The sequence below is a fragment of the Oncorhynchus mykiss genome, chromosome 2 (assembly GCF_057628025.1).
Source record: "Oncorhynchus mykiss isolate SJ-2025 chromosome 2, ASM5762802v1, whole genome shotgun sequence".
Classification (NCBI taxonomy): domain Eukaryota; kingdom Metazoa; phylum Chordata; class Actinopteri; order Salmoniformes; family Salmonidae; genus Oncorhynchus; species Oncorhynchus mykiss.
Window position 1 is genome coordinate 42,965,845 of NC_143023.1, and position 20,887 is coordinate 42,986,731.

A 20,887-nucleotide genomic window follows, 5' to 3' on the forward strand; every position below is an offset into this window, starting at 1 on the left:
TGATGCAGCACTCCATCACTCTCCTTCTTGGTCAAATAGCCCTTGCACAGCCTGGAGGTGTGTTGGGTCATTGTCCCGTTGAAAACAAATGATAGTCCCACTAAGCCCAAACCAGATGGGATGGCGTATCAATGCAGAATGCTGTGGTAGCCTTGCTGGTTAAGTGTGCCTTGAATTCTAAATAAATTACAGTGTCACTAGCAAGGCACCCCCACACTTCCTCCTCCATTCTTCACGTGGGAACTACACATGCAGAGATTATCCATTCACCTACTCTGCTTCTCTCAAAGACACAACGGTTGGATCCAAAAATCTCCAAACTCATCAGACCAAAAGGACAGTTTTCCACCTGTCTAATGTACATTGCTCGTGTTTCTTGGCCCAAGAAAGTCTCTTCTTATGTTTCTTGGCCCAAGAAAGTCTCTTCTTAATGGTGTCCTTTAGTAGTGTTTTTAAATTTTTTTTTTTACAGCAATTCGACCATGACGGCCTGATTCATGCAGTCTCCTCTCAACAGTGAATGTTGAGATGTGTCTGTTACTTGAACTCTGAAGCATTTATTTGGGATGCAATCTGAGGTACAGTTAACTTATCCTCTGGAGCAGAGGTAACTCTGGGTCTTCCTTTCCATTGGCGGTCCTCAGAGCTAGTTTCATCATAGTGCTTGATGGTTTTTGGGACTGCACTTGAAGAAACTTTCAACGTTCTTGAAATTATCCGTATTGACTGACCTTCATGTCTTAAAGTAATAATCGACTGTTGTTACCCTTTACTTATTTGGTCTTTTACCAAATAGGACAATCTTCTGTAAACCACCCCTACCTTGTCACAACAACTGATTGGCACAAAACGCATAAAGGAAAGAAATTCCACAAATTAACTTAAGGTACACCTGTTCATTGAAATGCATCCCAGGTGATTACTCCATGAAGCTGGATGAGAGAATGCCAAGAGTGTGCAAAGCCGTCAAGGCTAAGGGTGACTACTTTGAAGAACCTCAAATATATTTTGATTTGTTGAACACTTTTTTTGGCTATACAGTATTATTATACAATATAGAAAATAGTAAAAAATAAAGAAAAACCCTGGAAGAGTAGGTGTCCAAACTTTTGACTGGTACTGTAGATATTGCTTTGCTTATGTTTGCAAATAGACTGCTGTTACAACAGACAAAGAATGACAATTTGTTCAAACAGTCTTTCATGTACAAGAGCGGGCAGAGTCATGGAGGGTGTAAGCACTGAGCAGTAGCTAAAAAGACTCAAAGGGAAGTGGTAGCGGTTCCTGCACATGCGCAGAAATCTCAGCATCTTTAGTCCAGAAAATACCTGTCCCAGAGAATTCCGAACCGCAGCCACTCTGTAATTATTTCATTTAAGTCATTTAGCAGACACTTATCTAGAGTGACTTGCAGTGCTTCATTTGTTTTTTCTCGTACTTGACCACAACCCTGACGTTGCAACTGCCATGCTCTACCAATCTTTTCTACAAAAAAGGTTTTTGAAAAATATTTCATAAATGCTCATCAGTTCATAAACAGACATGTAGCCTGTCAATATGCAATGAGACCAGGGAGGACAACAAGGTGTGCCTCGATCCATGACACTACAATTGTTCTGATACACAGTTAATATTGTTTTTCAATATTATTACGTGTGTACTATCAAAGTTAGTAGAATTTCTTTACATTAATATTTGGTTCCGTAATGAAGAATTCTCAGGTCTCTAAACTACTACAATATTGCTACAAACTTTATTAGCTGGAAATGATCATACTTCATCTGCATGTTACTGTTCAATTCTGAAGTGTTTGATTATTGCACAGACCTGACACGATTCCGTCTACAGAAAACATTTAACTACTACTGCTGAACAGGTCCTGTATTTTTGGCAACAGTGACGTACTGTTTGCTAGCAAAGCTTGCAATCGCACAATTTCAATTAGAGGAAATAAATTGTACATTTTATAGGTTATGATCCAAACCACCATGTGCAACCAGAGGGTGTGAAGGGAAAAACATAATAAAAAATATATATATATAAATAAAAACTCTAGACCACCTGCATTCAAAGTTTTCCCTCACCCTCCATTTGGCAAATCTGACCATAACTCTACCCTCCCAATTCCTGCTTACAAGCAAAAACTAAAACAGGAAGTACCAGTGATACACTCAGTACTGAAGTGGTCCGATGACGCGACTGCTATGCCACAGGACTGTTTTGCTAGCACAGACTGGAATGTGTTCCGTGATTCATCCAATGGCATTAAGGAGTATACCACCTCAGTCACCGGCTTCATCAATAAGTGCATTGAGGACGTCATCCCCACAGTGGCTGTACGTACATATCCCAACCAGAAGCCATGGATTACAGGCAACATCCACAACAAGATAAAGGCTAGAGCTGCCGCTTTCAAGGAGCAGGAGACTAATTTGGACGCTTATAAGAAATCCTGCTATGCCCTCAGACGAACCATCAAACAGGCATAGTGTCAAAACTGGACTAAGATTGAATCCTACGAACGACACCGGCTCTGACATTTGTTGGATATGGCGAGCTGCCCAGTAACGCGAGCCTACCAGATGAGCCAAATGCTTTTCATGCTCGCTTCGAGACAAGCAACACTAAAGCATGCATGAGAGCACCAGCTGTTCTAGACGATTGTGTGATCACGCTCTCCGTAGGCCACGTGAGCAAGACCTTTAAACAGGTCAACATTCACAAGGCCGCGGGGCCAGAAGGATTACCAGGTCGTGTTCTCAGAGCATGTGCGGACCAACTGACAACTGTCTTCATTAACATTTTCAACCTCTCCCTGACCGAGTCTGTAATACCCACGTTTCATACAGATCACCATAGTCTCTGTGCCCAAGAATGCAAAGGTAACCTGCCTAAATGACTACCGCCCCGTAGCACTCACGTTAGTAGCCATGAAGTGCTTGAAAAGGCTTGTCATGGCTCACAATCAACAGCATCATCCCGGAAACCCTAGACCCACTTCAATTTGCCTACCGCCCCAATAGATTGTAAATAAGAATTTGTTCTTAACTGACTTGCCTAGTTAAATAAAGGTTAAAAAAAAATGCTCTCCAGAGGGTCTTCCCAACTCATTACCGGGGGTAAACTACCTGCCCTCCAGGACACCTACAGCACCCAATGTCACAGGAAGGCCAAAAAGATCATCAAGGACATCAACCACCCGAGCCACTGCCAGTTTACCCCGCTATCACCCAGAAGGCGAGGTCAGTACAGGTGCATCAAAGCTGGGACAGAGAGACAGAAAAACAGCTTCTATCAAGGCCATCAGACTGTTAAACAGCCATTACTAGCACAGAGGCTGCTGCCTATAGGCATAGGCTAGAAATCACTGGCCACTTTAAGGAATGGATCGATTGTCACTTAATGTTTACATATCTTGCATTACTCATCTCATATGTATATACTGTATTCTATACTACTGTATCTTAGTCAGGTCTGCTCTGACATCGCTCGTCCATATATGTAAACTCAGCAAAAAAAGAATAGTCCTCTCACTGTCAACTGCGTTTATTTTCAGCAAACTTAACATGTGTAAATATTTGTATGAACATAACAAGATTCAATTAAGACAAACTGAACAAGTTCCACAGACATGTGACAAACAGAAATGGAATAATGTGTCCCTGAACAAAGGGGGGTCAAAATCAAAAGTAACAGTCTGTATCTGGTGTGGCCACCAGCTGCATTAAGTACTGCAGTGCATCTCCTCCTCATGGACTGCACCAGATTTGTCAGTTCTTGCTGTGAGATGTTAACCCACTCTTCCACCAAGGCACCTGCAAGTTCCCGTACATTTCTCGGGGGAATGGCCCTAGCCATCTCCCTCCGATTCAACAGGTCCCAGATGTGCTCAATGGGATTGAGATCCGGGCTCTTCGCTGGCCATGGCAGAACACTGACATTCCTGTCTTGCAGGAAATCACGCACAGAACGAGCAGTATGGCTGGAGGGTCATGTCAGGATGAGCCTGCAAGGAAGGGTACCACATGAGGGAGGAGGATGTCTTCTCTGTAACGCACAGCGTTGAGATTGCCTGCAATGACAACAGGCTCAGTCCGATGATGCTGTGACACACCGCACCAGACCATGTCGGACCCTCCACCTCCAAATCGATCCCGCTCCAGAGTACAGCCCTCGGTGTAACGCTCATTCCTTCAACGATAAACGTGAATCTCACCTTCACCCCTGGTGAGACAAAACCGCGACTCATCAGAGAAGAGCACTTTTTGCCAGTCCTGTCTGGTCCAGCGACGGTGGGTTTATGCCCATAGGCAACGTTGTTGCCGGTGATGTCTAGTGAGGACTTGCCTTGTAACAGGCCTTCAAGCCCTCAGTCCAGCCTCTCTCAGCCTATTGCGGACAGTCTGAGCACTGATGGAAGGATTGTTCGTTCCTGGTGTATCTCAGGCAGTTGTTGTTGCCATCCTGTACCTGTCCCGCAGGTGTAATGTTCGGATGTACCGATCCTGTGCAGGTGTTGTTACACGTGGTCTGCCACTGCGAGGACGATCAGCTGTCTGTCCTGTCTCCCTGTAGTGCTGTCTTAGGCGTCTCACAGTACTGACATTGCAATTTATTGCCTTGCCACATCTGCAGTCCTCTTGCCTCCTTGCAGCATGCTTAAGGCATGTTTACACAGATGAGCAGGGACCCTGGGCATCTTTCTTTTGGTATTTTTCAGTCAGTAGAAAGGCCTCTTTAGTGTCTTACGTTTTCAGAACTGTGATCTTAATTGCCTACCATCTGTAAGCTGTTAGTGTCTTAACGACCGTTCCACAGGTGCATTTTCATTAATTGTTTATGGTTCATTGAACAAGCATGGGAAACAGTGTTGAAACCCTTTACAATGAAGATCTGTGAAGTTAATTGGATTTTTATGTATATATATATAGATTTTGAGACATGATGTAGTATTTTCATATTATTGCAAAGTTCCTGTTCGTTTCAAAGACTCTGTGAAATGTCAATGGAGCACTGAGCATTCTGCAAGCTCTTTATTTTCAGTCTTTTACATTTAATTCAGCTCGTGTGATGCTATTTTAGCTATTTGCAGCCCGCGGAAACAACTTATAAGACAACGACCAAAAAATGTAAAATCCTTAAGTTTTGTCGAAAGCTGCACTGCTCTGTCAACTGACCTCAGTGCTTATTATCAGATGCATTAGCTTACAAAATCAGACTTTTTAGATATAATGTTCATAATACGTTAGAAAGACGCCACTGAATGATTCAGAACATGACAAATCATATTGGTAAAATTGATTTTATAACATAAGGAAGTGAAATGTCATAACCAAAGTGTTTTCACCCACTCTGGGCAGAGTGGGTGGACACCCTACTGAATGCTATATTTTTTCCTGTAATATGGAGCATTGTAGAGGCATACTTTTGAATTGTTCTTATCTTAAATAAATATGTATTTTTAAGGTTGTCCTCTGGTGTAAGTTTCCTTCATCTTGGCTTAGTAATGATCTTTATCTGTTTTATTCATTGATTTTTTTTATTTAAAAAAATATGTGTTTCAGTAACTCCATATTACCATCAGTTTATCCTGCAGTCCTGATGCCTTTTCTCCCATAGTAGCTTTTTAATATTTGAGTGATTCTCCTTTTATACAAGGACTAAACTGACAGATCTCTGTGATCCACTGTGTGTAACTCCCAGTTTTGTGATGTGTCCCTTCCACCTCACTATAGGTTTTGCTCTGTCCTGCACAGCCTAACGGTTAACTTTCACATGTAGAGGGTCGATGGTAAGAGTAGGGCTCAAGCTCCAACCCATCACCACACATTTATTTTTGCTGTCATCTGTGCCGTTTGCATGTTCATCATGTGTGGCTGCTATCATAAGTAACTGTGAAATGACATCACAATTTGTGAGAAATATCTGTGTTGGGATACTGGTATTCTCATTATTGCCTTCCTTGCTGGTGCTAATAATGGATACTTTCCCTGGTATAAACAAGCCCATCTTGTCAACCCCGGTGACCCAAGGGGAACCATTGATAGGTGAAAATTGTCTGTTAATTGAATGATTAGAATATTCCGCCCTGAAACGTATAATTGTATGGAATTGATTAGAATGTATGAAATTATAATCAATAAATGTGTAGTCCTAGTTAGAATTAGGGTAAAACAATATGCCTTTATGGTATTTTAAACACAGACTGTCTGAGCTTGGTGCCGACCTGACTAGAGATTTGGGAGAGAACGGGGAGTATGTTTCAAGGACAAAGTCACTATCTCTGTCGGCTGGGAAGTGAGACAGACAGTGTGTGCGTAGCAGGACGTGTGTGCGTATGTTTGTGTGTATGTGTGGGCGTGAGAAGTCAGTATAAAATGAATTGTTTGTATTCTTGACTCCAGAACGTTCCCGTGAATAAACATTTAACTGTGGTAGACTGGGCCTCCGTCTGTTTCATTCGACCAGGACAAATTCTGGTTTGCAGACAGAGTAATATAATTTAATTGTACCTGGAGAACATAATTATCCTATCAACCATACACCTTGTCCTGTCCTACATATCCTCATTCCCCTAACAGAAGAGGGAAGGGAAGCTTCCCCAAGCTTTGTGTCGAATTGTCTCTTTTGTCTTTGTTTCTCCCTGTCCTATGCTAACTGGATGGGTTACTCACTCTTTCTCCACAATGCCATGCTGTCACACCTAACCTAGCTATTGCGCTCACATCAATCTCACTTGTGCTGCTCCAAACGAATGCTTGTTTCAGCTCCTGTGCATTTCCCTTCATTAACCATGTTCTGCCATACCATTGCTGTCCGTCTCACTTCCTCATATCCCCTCGTTTTTTCCTTTTCTCACATTTCCCTTTTTCTTGACTTCTCTGCATTCCTCCTTTCTTCACACAGTGCACACCGAAGACTAAGGACCTTCTGGCGAGGGTGATCCGCTCTTCTGAGCTCCAGGGCCTGTGGCCCCCTGGCACCCCCAAGACTGCCCCTGGCCAGGCGTTGAGAGCTATACCCGAGTTCAGGTCCCCAGCCCCCTCTTCCTTCGCTTGGGCTCCCCCTTTGAGCTGCTCAGGGTCTGCTGATGTGCATCCCCCCACCGGCTGCTCTGGGTTTCCTCCCACGGGCTGCTCTGGGTCTGCCAATGGGCCTCCCCCCACAGAGTGCTCAGGGCGCCAGGCCCCGTCCATGGACTGTCCCCCTGTGAGCAGCAGCAAGAGACCCTCACTGCACTCCAACAAGCCGGCCTTCCATCTGGCCTGCCCCTCACCCTCCTTCCCCCACAATACCATCATCCTGGGAGACGCTCCTGACATGGGCTTCATCCCACTGCACTGAGCGCACGCAGTGGCTCCAGTAGGACTGCTTCAGAGAACATTCCCCTTCCACACAGATCCCTGGAACACATTACAGTGGCTACACTGCCATGAACCTTTGCAAGTGCTTTTTTATTAACCATTAACTTTTTCATGGCACTTACTGCGTCTTCTTCTAAACTTAAGCCAGACTTAAGCCAGTTTTTCCCCCTGTATTGTTGGTGATGAATTAGCTGGCAAACATTTATTTTCATAGACTGTTTTATTCCTCAAAGGAAAGATCTCCTGCTGGTAGCAAGTTAAACTTGGTAACACTGACAAGCACAACTATTTGATAAAAGTTCTTATAAACACTGATTCATAGAACATTTGTTTCACAAAGCTTCAAGCCATATGCACTTAATTGCATGGCTGGTGTTCCAGCATAATAACTAAGGAAGAAGTCTCTTTGCCTTTTATGTACTCTGTTGTATTACCTCTTATGCAAATAATTCATACACCTATGGCAGAATAGGGGTGTGTGAGAGGGCTTTTGTTAGTGGATAAGTAGGGTTTTGGGCAAACTAGCTTCATATGCTCTTGGTCTTAGCTGTAGTGAAAACATCCAGGGTCTCCCAGTGTAAAGTGCTCTTTGAAGTTACTTTCCACCCCCCATTCTGCTCAATTGGCTTTTGGATCGGCCATGTCGTGGATATTGTTATATTTTTTTTAGTCATTGACTGCAGTTGAGACAGTGACTCATTTTGATTGGATGGGACAAGAGCTATTGTTTCCCACTACAGACATCGTAATCTGTTGGACCTCTTTTTTTTTTTCTTCTTCTTAGGCTCAAAAAGTGTTCAGATTGATTGTTGGATTTAAACTCAGACTTGCTTTTGTATATTTATTTCTCACTATGTTTAAGAGAGAGTGTCAGTGAGGCAGAGAGAATTTGTTATGGTATTCTGTTTGAACTGACTGGCACTAGACTTTGACTTTCCAAGCTAAATAAGCATGTGCTTTAAGAAAAGAGTTCATCGTGAGCTTGCATTTTTGATTGGCCTTTGAATGTTCTTTTTACATTTATTCTCATTTAAGCATGAATACAAATTCACTACTGCCTGCTGAGTTTCTTCTGTGTTTGAGGCCAGTTAATACATATTAACACATTTTGAAATGTGATGCCTGGTTCCCTCTTTTTCCTCATGTATATTTACTGTAATGTCACATTATGTTTTTGTCATAGAGAAGTAAGGTACAGATTAATGTGATATGTAAGGGTTTACATTATGTTTGAAGCACAGAACTTCTAGAAGTGTAAGATGATACCGCTTGTAGGCAATGCAAGTTGTAATTTTGCCTTGAAGTGACCTTTGCCTGTGCTACTAGTGGCATGAAACCATATATCCCTTGGACTGGTCGTTTATCATAGACTACTACTAATCTGTAACATGACATTACACTGAAGGTAATGCTGTTGGCCACAAGGGGGTGTTATCTACTTCCACATAACACCATTAGTACATTCTAGATACCTTTTATAGCTCGTAGAGGAATTGGGGTAGGTCCATTGATGCCTACTTTTCCTTCAATATACTGAAATTAACCGTGTGTATAGTTGTGGAGAACCGCTTTTTGGTAGTCAACCATTTATGTATTTATTCATTTGAAACTGCGTATAGCTAGGTCAGTTGTATCAAAGATGTTCAGCGCTCCTACAACTTATTATGTATGACAAGCTGTGCTTGTACTATTATGGGCTGTTTGATTTGGTTTTGTATTCTGTAGATCATTCCTGTGAGGATTAAATGGAGGAACTACACCATTGCTCATTTAAAAGTCATTAGCTTTCTACTCTGTTAGTTCTCCCTGTATCAATACAGCCAGTCGCTATAAAGCTACAGGCGTCCTTCCTAATTCAGTTGCAGGAGAGGAAGGAAACCCCTCAGGGATTTCACCATGAGGCCAATACTGACTTTAAAACAATTACAGTGTTTATTGGCAGTGGTAGGAGAAAACTGAGGATGGATCAACAATTTGATCTTCATCTAAGTTAACAGTAGACAAACACAGTCTGCTTAAACTAATTATACACAAACAATTATACATTTATGTCTTTAACACAGAGTGTAAACATTCACAGTGCAGGGTGAAAAAGTATGTGAACCCTTGGATGTAAAAACTGGTTGACCCTCCTTTGGACGCAATAACCTCAACTAAACATTTTCTGTAGTTGTGTAGTTCTGTAGACCTACACAACGGTCAGGAGGAATATTGGGCCATTCCTGTTTACAAAACTCTTTCAGTTCTGCAATATTCTTGTGATATCTGGTGTGAACCGCTCTCAAGGTCATTCCACTGTATCTCAATCGGGTTGAGGTCAGGACTCTGACTAGGCCACTCCAGAAGGCGTATTGTCATAGGTTGAAGCCATTTACTTCAGTGTTTTGGGTCGTTGTCCTGTTGCATCACCCAGCTTCTGTTGACCTTCAATTGGCGGACAGATAACCTTACATTCTTCTGCAAAAAGTCTTGATAAACTTGGGAATTCATTTTTCCGTCGATTATAGCAAGCTGTCCAGGCCCTGAGGCAGCAAAGCAGCCCCAAACCATGATGCTCCCTCCACCATACATTACAGTTGGGATGAGGTTTTGATGTTGGTGTGCTGTGCTCTGCCTTCTTTTCTCCACACAGTGTTGTGTGTTCTTTCCAAACAACTCAACTTTAGTTTAATCTGTACACAGAATATTTTGCCAGTAGCGCTGTGTAACATCCAGGTGCTCTTTTGCGAACTTCAGATGTGGTGTCCTCCCATGCACACCACTCTTGTTTAGTATTTTACGTATCGTAGACTCGTCAACAGAGATGTTCCAGAGATTTCTATAAGTCTTTAGCTGACACTCTAGGATTCTTCTTAACCTCATTTAGCATTATGCGCTGTGCTCTTGCAGTCATTGTTGCAGGATGGCCAGTCATAGGGAGAGAAGCAACAGTGCTGAACTTTCTTTTTAGACAATTTGTCTTACCGTGGACTGATGAACATCAAGCTTTTATGCAACTCAGCAATTCTTAATCTTAGGTCTTCTGAGATCGCTTTTGTTCGATGCATGGTTCACATCAGGCAATGCTTCTTGTGAATAGCAAACTCAAATTTTGTGAGTGTTTTGCATAGGGCAGGGCAACTCTAACCAACATCTCTAATCTCATATCATTGATTGGACTCCAGGTTAGCTGACTCCTGACTCCAATTAGCTTTTGGAGAAGTCATTAGCCTAAGGGTTCACATACATTTTCCAACCTACACTGTGAATTTTTAAATTATGTATTCAATATAGGTAAGAAAAATACATTCATTTGTGTGTTATTAGTTTAAGCACACTGTTTGTGTTTATTGTTGTCAGATTGAATTTTATGACCAATTTATGCAGAAATCCAGGTAATTCCAAAGGGTTCACATACTTTTTCATGCCACTGTATAGACACTACCGTTCAAAAGTTTAGGGTCACTTAGAAATGTCCTTGTTTTCCATGAAAACATTCATGAAATGTGTTGAAAAATGAATAGGAAATATAGCAAAGACAATAATTGTGTCCATCAAACTTAGCTTTTGTCAAAGAATAATTTGCAGCAATTACAGCCTTGCAGACATTCTAGTTCTCAATTTGTTGGATTGGCTTGATGGGCACTTCTTACATACCATACAGTAAAGCTGTTCCTACAACAGCTCAATAGTGTTGAGATCCGGTGACTGTGCTGGCCACACCCATTATAGAAAGAATACCAGCTGACTGCTTCTTCCCTAAATAGTTATTGCATAGTTTGGAGCTGTTGTAGGAGGAAATTGGCTCCAATTAAGCACCGTCCACAGATCCCTTTTACCCTGTACAAATCTCCCACTTTACCACCACCAAAGCACCCCCAGACCATCACATTACCTCCACCATGCTTGACAGCACTCCTCCAAGCACTCCTCCAGCATCTTTACATTTTTTTCTGCGTCTCACAAATGTTCTTCTTTGTCATCCGAACACCTCAAACTTATGTTAGCTTGTCCATAACACATTTTTCCAATCTTCCTCTGTCCAGTGTCTGTGTTAATTTTGCCCATATTAATATTTTCTTTTTATTAGCCAATGTGAGATATGGCCTTTTCTTTGCAACTCTGACGAGAAGACCAGCATGCATCCCAGAGTCGCCTCTTCACTGTTGACATTGAGACTGGTGTTTTTCGGGTACTATTTAATAAAGCTGCCAGTTGAGAACTTGTGAGGCGTCTGTTTCTCAAACTAGACACTCTAATGTGCTTGTCCTCTTGCTCAGTTGTGCACCCGGGCCTCCCACATTAAATTGTATTCGTCACATACACGTGGTTAGCAGATGTTAATGCGAGAGTAGCTACAGTGTAAAGGAATTAATAAGAATATGTACATATAAATACCGTGGAAGTCAGAAGTTTACATACACTTAGGTTGGATAAAACTCATTTTTCAACAACTCCACAAATGTATTGTTAACAAACTATAGTTTGGGAAGTCAGTTAGGGCATCTACTTTGTGCATGACACAAGTCATTTAATTTTCCAACAATTGTTTACAAACAGATTATTTCACTAATCATTCACTGTATCACAATTGTAGTGGGTCAGACGTTTACATACACTAAGCTGACTGTGCCTTTAAACAGCTTGGAAAAATTCAGAAAATGTCATGGCTTTAGAATTTTCTGATAGGCTATTGACATAATTTGACGCAATTGGAGGTGTACCTGTGGATACATTTCAAGGCCTACCTTCAAACTCAGTGCCTCTTTGCTTGACATCATGGGAAAATCAAAAGAAATCAGCCAAGACCTCAGAAAAACAATGGTAGACCTCCACAAGTCTGGTTTATCCTTGAGTATGGGTTCCTAAAGTTTAGCAGAATGTAACTTGCAAAACAAAGTCGTGGCATTCTCTGCCGACAACACAAATACCAACTTTGGAGGACTGAATAGGCTGGGGAGGGTCAATGTCCATACCAAAGTTAAAAATGCTCTGCAGCGGGAGGTGATTGGCTTAGGTTGTCCTGCCCACATCATTCATAACACGGCCAGAACAGCTTTGGATATGATTCCCCTTGATGTTGAGTACCTGCTCACAAAGATATTTTCATATTTTCACCGTCAGAGTAGAAAGAAAGAGCGTTTGTTGGCCAGGAGTACCATAACATTTTAGGACACAGCAATGTTTACTGGCTGTCCATGCATCCTGCTCTAGAAAGAGTGCTGAAAAGGAATGTGCCATTGAAATCCTTTTTTCTTTCTGTAGACAAATGCCCTGTTGTCCTGCGAACAATGTTCGAAGATCCACTGACTGAACTTTAGCTGGACTTTGTCCATGGAAACTTGACCGTATTCAGTGACACGATCAAGATGCTTGAAGGCCAGGACCACTGTGCTGTGGAGTCAGCTGCAATTCTGAGAAACAGAGGCAAAATTGACTGCAAGACGTGATGACAACTTCATTCCAGTTTTGGTCAGAGGACTTCTGAGAGAGCTAGAGGGAAATGGTGCAATGTCTAAAGAGAGCTTTCTCAAACCATCCCAATCATTCTTCACTTCGGCTGTGAACTACTTGCAGGCATTGGGGAAAGCACACAGATAATCTCAAATATTTACATTGTCTCCTTTTAAAAAGGCAACCTCAGCGTGAAGAGATCCAGAAGGTAGCAGCCACACTGCAGGAAAAGTGCCCCAATGTGACCATCAATGAGGATGCATTGTGTGACGAGGTTACTGGCTTGCAAGAGTTCCTAAGGGGGGGGGGGGGGGAGAAATCGATTGAAGAATGGAAAACATCGGAGACACCGCTTAGTCAGAGATGGAGCACGGTGGTTACCCACTTCAAAGAGAACGACATCCCACACGCTAACCTGGCTAGATTAGCATCTGTTGTCATGTGTTTACCTGGAAGTAATGCACCAGTCGAGAGCGTGTTCTCCAAAATGAATGATATATGGACATCAGCAAGAAATAGGTTCACTGTTCCTACCATCAAGGCCATGCTTATTGTGAAGACAAACTTCAACCTCCCCTGCCAGGAATTCATGGAGATGCTGGCCAAGACAAAGCAATGCTGAATAAGATACATTCTTCTGAGAAATATACAGATTAGGTTGGTATAGGTGGTAACTACATAATATAATCTCATTTTATTTCTTTATTATGTTAAGTATTTCACATAGACTTGTCTTTTTTAAATTTTCACTTCTCTTCTGCTCTTATTCTACCCAGACTACCAGGACCACTGAATGACTGTTCAGATCAGACAGTTCTGTCTTGTCTGTAGTGTTTCTGTAATATAGTTGTTTTCTCTATCAGTGTGCCTGTTAGACCGGAATTGTCCCCCTTTTTTATTTCATAGATAATAACATTGGATATTTTAATGATATATTGACCGCCGAACTGGAAATGTCCCCGGTTGTAATTTCAGAAATCTGGTCACCTTAATGTATAGAATCTAGCTAGCTTGTTAAGTATTTATTGCAAATTGAATGTACAATTTTGTAAGCTTGCCTTGCTGATATGCCATGCAGATAGATTAAATAACGTAGCTAGCTATGTTCTTGCTTATTGTGCACTGGAGGATACAAATACCTGTATGCCTATGGATGTGTAACTAACTATCTAGTCGATCTGTGTATTGACCCAAACGTTTGGTATACATATTAGTTCAGAACCTAGCTATGAACCTCAGCTATCATAGCCAGTTGTATCAACTTCAAAACAGTCTGAATGACATCAATGAAACCTATGGATTGAGTAGAATATAATATAAAACTTTGTGCCAAGGATGCAAGTCGTATATACATGTTATTACCATACATGAGATCCCCACATTGTAGCCTGTACATTTTAATAAATTCACTGATCATGTACTCTACCTTGGCAAATAAATGTGCAGTTCAGGTATGAATGTCTTTGAGATTAGTTTTCAGTCATATCCAATACCAGGAGTATCAACTACCAGTCTTTGAATGACTCTGTGTCTGCATGTATGTATTACAATTATACACTTCAACAGGGTTTACCAATCTTGGAAATAGGGTGCAGGCCAGGCAGCAGGCTGTTAGCCAGCCTGCCAGCATAGTGGAGTCTGCCACTAGCACAGTCAGTGTAGTCAGCTCAGCTATCACCATTGAGACCGTGTCTGTGCCTCGACCTAGGTTGGGCAAAACTAAACATGGCGGTGTTCGCCTTAGCAATCTCACTAGGATAAAGACCACCTCCATTCCTGTCATTATTGAAAGAGATCATGATACCTCACATCTCAAAATAGGGCTACTTAATGTTAGATCCCTTACTTCAAAGGCAATTATAGTCAATGAACTAATCACTGATCATAATCTTGATGTGATTGGCCTGACTGAAACATGGCTTAAGCCTGATGAATTTACTGTGTTAAATGAGGCCTCACCTCCTGGCTACACTAGTGACCATATCCCCCGTGCATCTCGCAAAGGCGGAGGTGTTGCTAACATTTACGATAGCAAATTTCAATTTACAAAAAAAAAAAAAGACGTTTTCGTCTTTTGAGCTTCTAGTCATGAAATCTATGCAGCCTACTCAATCACTTTTTATAGCTACTGTTTACAGGCCTCCTGGGCCATATACAGCGTTCCTCATTGAGTTCCCCGAATTCCTATCGGACCTTGTAGTCATAGCAGATAATATTCTAATCTTTGGTGACTTTAATATTCACATGGAAAAGTCCACAGACCCACTCCAAAAGGCTTTCGGAGCCATCATCAACTCAGTGGGTTTTGTCCAACATGTCTCTGGACCAACTCACTGTCACAGTCATACGCTGGACCTAGTTTTGTCCCATGGAATAAATGTTGTGGATCTTAATGTTTTTCCTCATAATCCTGGACTATTGGACCACCATTTTATTACGTTTGCAATTGCAACAAATAATCTGCTCAGACCCCAACCAAGGAACATCAAAAGTCGTGCTATAAATTCACAGACAACACAAAGATTCCTTGATGTCCTTCCAGATTCCCTCTGTCTACCCAAGGACGCCAGAGGACAAAAATCAGTTAACCACCTAACTGAGGAACTCAATTTAACCTTGCGCAATACCCTAGATGCAGTTGCACCCCTAAAAATTAAAACAATTTCTCATAAGAAACTAGCTCCCTGGTACACAGAAAATACCCGAGCTCTGAAGCAAGCTTCCAGAAAATTGGAACGGAAATGGCGCCACACCAAACTGGAAGTCTTCCGACTAGCTTGGAAAGACAGTACTGTGCAGTACTGAAGAGCCCTTACTGCTGCTCGATCATCCTATTTTTCTAACTTAATTGAGGAAAATAAGAACAATCCGAAATTCCTTTTTGATACTGTCGCAAAGCTAACTAAAAAGCAGCATTCCCCAAGAGAGGATGACTTTCACTTTAGCAGTGATAAATTCATGAACTTCTTTGAGGAAAAGATTATGATTATTAGAAAGCAAATTACAGACTCCTCTTTAAATCTGTGTATTCCTTCAAAGCTCAGTTGTCCTGAGTCTGCACAACTCTGCCAGGACCTAGGATCAAGAGAGACGCTCAAGTGTTTTAGTACTATATCTCTTGACACAATGATGAAAATAATCATGGCCTCTAAACCTTCAAGCTGCATACTGGACCCTATTCCAACTAAACTACTGACACACAGCTGTACATTTCAATGAAACATGGTGAAGCCCCAAAATTGCGCTTGCTAGAAGCATGTGTTTCAGACATAAGGAAGTGGATGGCTGCAAACTTTCTACTTTTAAACTCGGACAAAACAGTGATGCTTGTTCTAGGTCCCAAGAAACAAAGAGATCTTCTGTTGAATCTGACAATTAATCTTAATGGTTGTACAGTCGTCTCAAATAAAACTGTGAAGGACCTCGGCGTTACTCTGGACCCTGATCTCTCTTTTGAAGAACATATCAAGACCATTTCAAGGACAGCTTTTTTCCATCTACGTAACATTGCAAAAATCAGAAACTTTCTGTCCAAAAATGATGCAGAAAAATTAATCCATGCTTTTGTTACTTCTAGGTTAGACTACTGCAATGCTCTACTTTCCGGCTACCCGGATAAAACACTAAATAAACTTCAGTTAGTGCTAAATACGGCTGCTAGAATCCTGACTAGAACCAAAAAATGTGATCATATTACTCCAGTGCTAGCCTCTCTACACTGGCTTCCTGTCAAAGCAAGGGCTGATTTCAAGGTTTTACTGCTAACCTACAAAGCATTACATGGGCTTGCTCCTACCTATCTCTCTGATTTGGTCCTGCCGTACATACCTACACGTACGCTACGGTCACAAGACGCAGGCCTCCTAATTGTCCCTAGAATTTCTAAGCAAACAGCTGGAGGCAGGGCTTTCTCCTATAGAGCTCCATTTTTATGGAACGGTCTGCCTACCCATGTCAGAGACGCAAACTCGGTCTCAACCTTTAAGTCTTTACTGAAGACTCATCTCTTCAGTGGGTCATATGATTGAGTGTAGTCTGGCCCAGGAGTGGGAAGGTGAACGGAAAGGCTCTGGAGCAACGAACCACCCTTGCTGTCTCTGCCTGGCCGGTTCCCCTCTCTCCACTGGGATTCTCTGCCTCTAACCCTATTACAGGGGCTGAGTCACTGGCTTACTGGGGCTCTCTCATGCCGTCCCTGGAGAGGGTGCGTCACCTGAGTGGGTTGATTCACTGATGTGGTCATCCTGTCTGGGTTGGCGCCCCCCCCCCCCCCCCCTTGGGTTGTGCCGTGGCGGAGGTCTTTGTGGGCTATACTCAGCCTTGTCTCAGGATGGTAAGTTGGTGGTTGAAGATATCCCTCTAGTGGTGTGGGGGCTGTGCTTTGGCAAAGTGGGTGGGGTTATATCCTTCCTGTTTGGCCCTGTCCGGGGGTGTCCTCGGATGGGGCCACAGTGTCTCCTGACCCCTCCTGTCTCAGCCTCCAGTATTTATGCTGCAGTAGTTTATGTGTCGGGGGGCTAGGGTCAGTTTGTTATATCTGGAGTACTTCTCCTGTCCTATTCGGTGTCCTGTGTGAATCTAAGTGTGCGTTCTCTAATTCTCTCCTTCTCTCTTTCTTTCTCTCTCTCGGAGGACCTGAGCCCTAGGACCATGCCCCAGGACTACCTGACATGATGACTCCTTGCTGTCCCCAGTCCACCTGACCGTGCTGGTGCTCCAGTTTCAACTGTTCTGCCTTATTATTATTCGACCATGCTGGTCATTTATGAACATTTGAACATCTTGGCCATGTTCTGTTATAATCGCCACCCGGCACAGCCAGAAGAGGACTGGCCACCCCACATAGCCTGGTTCCTCTCTAGGTTTCTTCCTAGGTTTTGGCCTTTCTAGGGAGTTTTTCCTAGCCACCGTGCTTCTACACCTGCATTGCTTGCTGTTTGGGGTTTTAGGCTGGGTTTCTGTACAGCACTTTGAGATATCAGCTGATGTACGAAGGGCTATATAAATAAATTTGATTTGGGTTCTGGGACATCAATGGTTACACATTGAAACTAGTAGACTAGAAACAGGTTTTAAATAGTTAAAGGCTGATTTGTAATTTATATATACAGAAAAACAGTACACTACACTTCCTATGCATCATGTAAATAGTCTAAAACAGGTTCATCTCAATATCTAATGCCCTTCATCTGCATTGATCTGATAAACACAGGATAGGTGTAGTATTTCATCAAACTAGACACAATTTCAACTAGTAGAGAATGTAAAATGCTTTATTGAAAAGCTCATTATCCAAGTGTTATAAATACATGCATTATAAATAGTATAATTGTAATATTATAAATACAAGTTCAATCTGTACTTCAATGCACATCTGTTGTGCATTATAAAAACAGAGGAAGAAAGAGGTGGCGGGAGAGGTGTAAAAGACAAAGGGAAAGAGGTCAAACATAAGAGCAGGGAAGGCAGCATATGATTAATGAATCACAGTGCTACCTAAATATTCTCAGTTCATCACAATTACATAACCTTTGGGCTGTCGAGAGATACTCATCTTAAAAGCGGGTGAGATGGCGATGATAGGACTGGGGATTGGCATCCTCTCTCACATCAAAACATAACTGCAGCCGAGAGACAGATGGAGAGAGAGCATGTTTAAGCCTTGTTTTTATTCTAACGTTGTTAGTCATCAATCAGGAGGTGAAATGCAAAACTGACCTTGGATCATTAACTCTGGGACTACTTTATCTATATATCAATGTAAAGCATCTCTTTAACAACACTTCCTGTTAATCTGACCAAGTGACCACTCACATCTGATCATGCTGAGCCCTCCATGTAGCCAGTTCAGATGCAGGAGGGGTTCACCGACACAGCTGATATAACCTAGAGGATTTAGGGAGAAGAAGAGAAAGGGATGAAGTGAAGTGAAGGAGAGTGACTCATTGAGAAAATAAGGTAGATAAAAGCGACAGTTTTCAACAGGAATCCTGGTGTGGCCTCACCTGGTGTCCACACCACACTAAGTGGCTGCAGAGAACTATATGCTGAAAAACATGAACGGACACACGAGTACAAACAATCTAGCGTAGTTATAGAAATAATGAAGTGTCTTACTATTCTCCATGGTTGGCCCTCTTGCCTATTCTTTGAATGTGGAAGAAGCAACAGTTATACACCCGAGTCTGCTTACTGCACAACACCATCCATCAATCAGATTGATACATGAGTGTGGGGGTTATAGGGTGTCTAATTGTTAAAAATAAAAAAATATGGGTGATTTAAAATAGCCTGTTTTGTTTTTGTACAGACATCATACCCGTAGCTAAACAGCACCCTCACCTGAGAAGTAGAAATCAAAAGGGAGAGAAACTGTGAATTCAATAACTGCAATTGACATAGCTAAGTAAATGGAAGAATACTCTCATTGCAATGTGAATGGCTCTTAAAAGAGCCGTTGGTTGTGCATAGTATAGTCTATGGTGTTGCCAGGGAACAGCACCCTCTTCGAAGAATTAGGAGGTGAAGATCTCCCGCACATGGATTGCCTCTCTTGTTGCGTTGTTGGACCCAATCCTTAACATCCCGCAGAGCAGCAGACTCTGGCACACGGCGGCAAGCTGCAGATCCTCTCCTGGTCCTCGAGTCCATCCTCATTAAGTTATGCAGGACACAGGTAGCCTTCACACACCTGAATTCCCCCATGAGGCAGTCCCAGATGGCCCTGGTCACCCAACCTTGCAGTGCCCTATGTTAACTGTAGGCAATCTTTTTGAAGGAATCTCCAGTTACTAGGTATCTGTAGTAATATGGAAGACAATGTAATTATTAGACTTTTACATCACCAGGTCATTGTGGATTACTAAAGTATAATATCCTTTATAACAACTCATGAAAACATTGGATATCAAGATGCATGGGCACACATGTGCATGTATAGCATGTGACAATAACAGGATCATATCAAAGAATGAATAAATGAATACATAAATACCACTTGAAGCTATGTAGACAGGCTTTCATAACTCTCTTTATCTGAGGACAGAAAACCTCACAAGAAACAGACTTCATTATAGTCAAATTATACCGTACTGAATATTATGTTACTATTATCTCTGTCCTCACTTCTAGGGACAGGAACTACACAAAAGTACCTGCCCTATCCAGAATAGCCTACTCTCTCACTTTGACAGTTGGGGCTGCTATCCCTTCACCCTCCATAGTTGTTAGCTAGCTACCAACAAATGCATTGAGTTAGTTTTTTACAGTGATAAATACATCAAGATACCGAGCTAATATGAGGTTAGGTAGCTGTTGATATTTAATTCACTTGGCTAGCTATCTATTCAGTATGTGACGTTGGCTGGATAGCTAGCCAACTAGCTAGTTCATTTAGCAGCTCGTTTGAGTTAGCCTGCACTGTAGCTAGTTAGCTAATAATACGTCGTTTAAAAAAAAACATTTTTGAAATGTATTTACTTACTTGAAGTGGTTCTCCCAGCCATGTGGACAATTGGAAACAGGGCAGCAAAGTGTGTTTGTCACCAGAGCGTTTTAGAGGATATTACTATTGAGCTATGTACCCATGTAATAACCAGAACTTCATACAAACTTGCTATGCTGAATTCTTGACGTACAATCGAAGAGCTGCTATATGCTGCCAGCACCCCCACAAACGAGTCACAATGGGCGGCCTAAGCGGCACACGGCAATTTACCACTATCTAGTATACATGCACCGTTAGGCCTACTTGTAGCTAACATTTCAGTTAATGTTAGTTACTTCTGTGGCTTGAGACTGCTAGCTAACAATAAACGGACAGGGGGTATTCCAGACCCCCCTATTCATGAATATCTAGTGACGTCCCTGGTTGGGGGGTATTGCCAAGATGGAGGCGCGGTGGCTTCAAAACAGCGCCCCCTGTCTGTCATCAAGTACATATGTAAATGATTGCCATATTTCACTGTATTAATCAAACATTAGGCTACATAGTTTACTACTAAGGTATATCATACAACAATTATTTATTATATCTTCAAACTAAAGTGTAGACACACAGAGTGGGGTATTTTACTGTGTGGTTGGATATG

The 20,887-nt window shown here is 42.0% G+C and overlaps 1 long non-coding RNA gene across 1 annotated transcript; it reads right to left on the reverse strand.

The window, feature by feature from the left end:
* Window positions 1-18,049: 18,049 nt before the first annotated feature.
* Window positions 18,050-20,704, reverse strand: LOC149985108 (uncharacterized). The gene is made up of 3 exons (XR_016486735.1): window positions 20,281-20,704; window positions 18,612-19,596; window positions 18,050-18,418 (listed from the first exon to the last, which is right to left on the reverse strand). It is a non-coding gene; the product is annotated as an uncharacterized LOC149985108 (long non-coding RNA).
* Between the last annotated feature and the right edge of the window lie 183 nt (window positions 20,705-20,887).